Raw genomic sequence first — 5679 nt, forward strand, 5'->3', positions numbered from 1 at the left:
TCAAATTAAAATAGTAATCCAGTCAAACTCAACTGACTCTTTTCCCTAAATTAACTGACAAAAAGAATGCATTGGTGATTTATTCGACAACACACATTTATTTAGCATCTGTTATATATTAAAAACTATGCTGTTAACAAATGATACAGTTTGGAATGAGATGCTACTCCTGCCCTTTATTGGATTATACTCTGTTGAAGGGCAGGAGTAAAAACCAGATGAACTTCTCAGACTTCTTTCCTATAAGCTTAGGGAATAATGCACAACAGGAGCAGAGTGAAAACATTGGCTAAAATAAAAACCATACTACACATTCCTTTGTTTTCTTGTAATTATCCTAGAATGTGCTGTGGGGACCCTTATAATTCTTAGGAAAATACGAAGTTTTGTCAGTATCACTGTAAACTTGTGGATGCAAAGCAAACAATTACAATCAACTTGGATGAGTTATTCTCATAACCATATTAAGCTATCACTTGATCTGGAACTGTATCAACTGCCCAGGAAATTCCTGAATCATTAAAACAATAGATCTAATTCAACTAATGTTATGTAACAATAGCTCTAATTCAACCAATGTAATGTAACTAATAAAGAGAATATTTTTGGGCTAGTTTATTAAGATTGTTATTGGTTGGAAGATGGATTAAAGTCACATTTTCAAAAGGTTGATGTAAATCTATTTTTGTTTTTTTCTCATGATTCTTTTTTCTGGTGTTCTAGGGGTATATTTTTATCTTAATAATATTATTACAAGGTTTTATACCTCTGATTCTCATTAGGCAGAAAATTAGCACTCCATAGCACTAATCCATTTAAAAATTATAATCTAAATGACAAAGATATACATTCTACATCAGCTATTCCCTATCTGTGTTTCACATGAGAAACCTAAGTCCTCTTAAGTGAAAATAAATCTTAGGACTGAGATGCCTTCTAAATGCTTCTAAGGGGACTTTGAAATATTTTCATTTTTGAAGTGCCAAATACTATCTAATGAATTTAATATTTCTTTTTTTTTTTGAGACCGAGTCTGTCTCTGTCACTCAGACTGTAGAACAGTGGCTTGATCTCAGCTTACTGCAACCTCCATTTCCCATCTCCCTGGTTCAAGCAATTCCCCAGCCTCAGCCTCCCAAGTAGCTAGGATTACAGGTGCGCGCCGCTGTACCTGGGTAATTTTTTTTGTATTTTTAGTAGAAATGGGGTTTCATTGTGTTGGCCAGAATGGTCTTGAACTCCTGACCTCAGGCAATCCACCCACCTTGGCCTCCCAAAGTACTGGGATTATAGGCGTGAGCCACTGCGCCCGGCCTATTGAGTTTAATATTTCCATAGGATTTCAGGTTCAGTTTACAGAGTAAAATGTAATTTAAAACGAGATTATTTCAGATGTAAAGTTACACTGTGCTGATCAAAACTTGTTGTATATACTATGATTTTTTTTAACATTTGCATTTGATACTCATGTGTATGAATGAATGATATGGTCAAAATTTCTAGAGGGATTATATTAATGATCCAGTCTGGATCGATAACAGTAATAATGAATAATTATCTGTGGGAAAATTCTAATCAACAGGAACTTCTGAACTTATTGCGAAAATTTCTCTTCTTTGGAGATTAGGAAATCTGGCCAAGAAAAACAAAAGAGGGATCCAAGTCAAAATCTAACGACAGCTCTTTAAAACTGGGTTAGTTCTTTACAATAATAATAATGAAAAGGATAAGAGAGATAAAGAGACACTTCACAAAAGAAAATACATAAATAATAAATAAAGTTGTAATGAGGGAACTAGAAATATAACTTATTGTGATTCTCTTTTATTTGTTTCCTCCTTTGAGACTTTCCTTTTCCTAGTGAGTTAGAGACAGATTATTTCCAAGAATATTACATTGGAAGTGGAAAGAGCAAAAAGCCAGTGTTGTTCATTAGCCTTTTTTTGTTTTTACATCCAAAATGGATTTGAGGCTAGCAGGGTACAAAGTTACTGCTATCTATTAAACTGGAAAGAGAATAATGAAAGACAAAGTTGCCCAACTCCAAGAAATAAGAATCACCTGTGCTAGGGGGCAGAGAAATAGCATAGTTTTAGAGGGGGTCTAAAAGTGGGAAAGAAACAGGAGAAGGTGACCTAATCAAGTAAAGGAAGATTTTTTAAAAGTTATCTTTTATCCATCTAAAAGGCAAATATTTATTAGCTAAAACTCAGTGTCTTTAAAGGCACAATAAATAGACATTTATTAAGCAGTGGCAAGAAGCATATATTATGTCAAATTCTTTGGATGTCATTTGACAATTTGTATCACGGACTATGCAAATAGCCATACCTTTAACAAAGGTTAAGAATTTATTCTGAGGAAATTAGTAGGGCATGTGCATTAAAGCATCAGAGGACTCAAAACTTCATAGAAAAATGGAATTAAAAGATAAAGAAAAAAATTGCACTTTATTTTTAAAAATAAACTCCAGGAAGTTCAAAGTACTTCAGTAAGTGAAAACACCAGCCCTTTTGTCCATCCTTAGAAAAATGAAGGTCCTGGGAATTTAACCATGTTAATGTCATCTTTTTTACATTACTAACTGAAGAAAAACGGGTGCTCTTTAAAGATTTTTTAAGATTAGGAAATAAAAAGAAGTCAGAAAGAGCCAACTGGGGATATTTCTAAATACTGTAAAATGGATGCCTAATTATTTCCCACTGAAACCCTTGAAAAAATATAATTATTTGATGAGATGAATGGACATTGCTGTTGAGGAGGACGACTCGCTGGCGAAGCTTTAGTGGGCATTTTTATGCTAAAGCTTTGGTTAACTTTCTCAAAATATTCTCATTAGAAGCAGATGTTACCATTCTTTGGCCTTCCAGAAAGTCAACAAGTAAAATGCCTTAAACATCCCCCAAAATCTGTTACCATTAACTTTGGTTTTGACTGGTTCCATTTTGCTTTGACTGGGCCACTTTCACCTCTTGAGAGCCATTGCATTTGTCTTTGTCTTCAGGACTTCACTGGTAAAGCCATGTTTTATCTACTGTTTTCTTCAAAGAAAAGCTTTAGGATTTTGATCCCACTTGTTTAAAATTTCCATTGAAAGCTCTGCTCTTGTTTTCAGTTAATCTGGGCACAATGGTTTTGGCACTCATTCAGTGGAAATTTTGCTCAACATTAATTTTCAGCCAATCGAGATATTTATGGTGTTGGAATATTGTTTCTGCTGTTAATCGCTTGTTCTTTCCAATCAGTGCACAAATAAAGTTAGTTTTTGCCTCACGAATTCATGTGGGTGGTCTGTCCCAGCCAGCTTCATCTTCCATGTCTTGTCCCTTCTCAAAATGATTATTCATTTGTAAACTGCTGATTTCTTTGGGGCATTGTCCCTATAAACTTTTGCTAAACCATTAATGATTTTACAATTCTTCCACCCTCGATGCTACATAAATTTGATGTTTGTTCTTGCTTCAATTTTAGCAGAATTAATATAGCTCTGATAGGGCCTTTTTCAAAGTGATGTCTTATCCTTCTTAGTGCCTCAAACTAGATTCTGTTACAATGTTATAAAAAGCTAGTATGAATTTATTTTGGTGTAAAATACTTTTTAAATTTATACATATTTTTATAGTATTCATTTTTCATGAATTTTTGAAGACCCTTTTTATTACCAATCTATCATTAAGGCATTATTTATATTATAGAATTTAAAACTGCCTAAATGTAAACAATAGAATATTTTAAAATAGTGTTACATTCATGGAACAGAAAAGTTCGCAAGTAAATTGTATTATATTCATATGACCTTTTAGTAAATTTTGCTCTAGGTTGCATAATAGCCGAGAATTGTGTCTTCTTTAAGGAAGGAGTATGTTTCAGGCTACCATGAGCATAATTATGCTTCTGTGGATCACTTGGTTGTTGGCTGACGTTTCAGAGAATTCTGCAACATTACACAGATCAACTGTGATGTGTCATCACATAGCCTGCTCAGAACATTCCTGTAATAACTCCATATCATTTCTCCAATTCCAGCACATATTCCTGGTTTCTCAGTGCTTGATCCAACTATTCAGTCATCTCTGATATGTCAATATTATGTCTTTATTGCCCAAATTATGAAACAGAATGGTTGTCTTTTAGAGTACACTTTGAGTTAAGGCAATGTCAAATGCAACAGAATCTCCCTTTGGGGGAATTTCATAACATCTAAGAATACAGTTAAAAGAAAAGAGTGAGCTGACTACTCCAGTGGAGTTGACGTCTGTTTTATTTTTTGTTTGTTTTATAGGCTTTCAGACACTAAAATCAGTACACTTCTACCTGTTATGCTGCCTATATCTAAATATTCATTTATATTCTCAAATAACCTTTTTTATCCTAATGCTTACTCCAGTGAAAATGCATCTAAAGCATTAGAGAATGATTACTCTGACACTATCAGATGAAAGAAGATCTAATATAGAAATGATAGACTCACTATGATTTTTTCAGAACTAATTGTTAGAGCATGGAGTTTAGAACTTACATGTCAGGCAAATACAATGATTTCACCTCCTTTTCAAACAAAAATACCAACTTTTTTTTTTACTAGTAGACACCAATTAAAGGGAAAAAAAGTAATTTAGTGAAAATGCATTGCATAGTGATTATAGCTTATCGATAAAATATTCATTTTAAAAAGATATATTGAAGTCAAAATGACTGAAAATTTTTTTGAGAAGTTACACTTCTTAAGTGATAGCTTTCTTAGAAGATGAAAACTTAAATGCATCAGCTTTCCTCTTATTTTTTTAGTAAAAAAGGTAAAAACAAACAGATGTGAATAATAATGGCAGCTGTTTGATTCATTATGATGTAATTAAGGGCTTATTAAAAGATGGTAGAAGCTGCTGCTCTGCCAAGATTCAAGGGATTGTTTTGTCTTTAAGAGAAGTCATTTAAATGTTGTTGCTGTATCAGTTAGGATACTTTTAGTTAAAATATTTTTTTAAAACACAATATATTTTAAACAATAAAGAACATTGTTGTATCATATAACTGAAAAGTTCTTCTCCACGACATGCTGCTAAATTAAAATTCTATGCAAAAGATAAAAGCATCTATTCTAACAATAGCTCAAGTTAGAAGTTAGAAATTGAATTGCATTAGCCCTGATATGTCTGACATAGGCTCCACAGTAATAAATTTGGAACACATTGATTGGCTTATGTTATTTTGGGCTTACCCTAGAAGAAGCAGGAGTGGGGTCTCTCCCATTGAGTCCAAGAAATTAAGGATCCAATTCAAGAAGAGTCAACAAATCTAGTGGTTACCCCATTTGCCACTCAAAGTCAATTTGGATTTTCAAAACTGACCAGGATTCCTCATTGCCTATTTCTTAAAACTGTCTCCATACTGAAAGGTAACATTTTAAATTCTAGACTAAGCTTCACCATGAACATTTTTCACATACTTTGTGGTAAGATTGTGTGTGTTTTAAAGAAATTCTCGAAAGCCAGAGAGTGGACATAATCTAAGCCTTGGACCCCAAGGGGTAGCAGATAAGCTCATGACAGAAGCTGAAGTGAAGTCTCAAGGTCAACTTTAGCTCTATAGAGCATCTGACTTAAATTCTATAGGATGAGATGTTTGAAAAATTACAATATTCCTAGTCAAAACGCCTGATTTCTAGTCAAAGTTATATAC

This window comes from Aotus nancymaae, unplaced genomic scaffold (assembly GCF_030222135.1).
Source record: "Aotus nancymaae isolate 86718 unplaced genomic scaffold, 86718_ANA_hifiasm-v0.15.2.pri h1tg000009l, whole genome shotgun sequence".
Classification (NCBI taxonomy): domain Eukaryota; kingdom Metazoa; phylum Chordata; class Mammalia; order Primates; family Aotidae; genus Aotus; species Aotus nancymaae.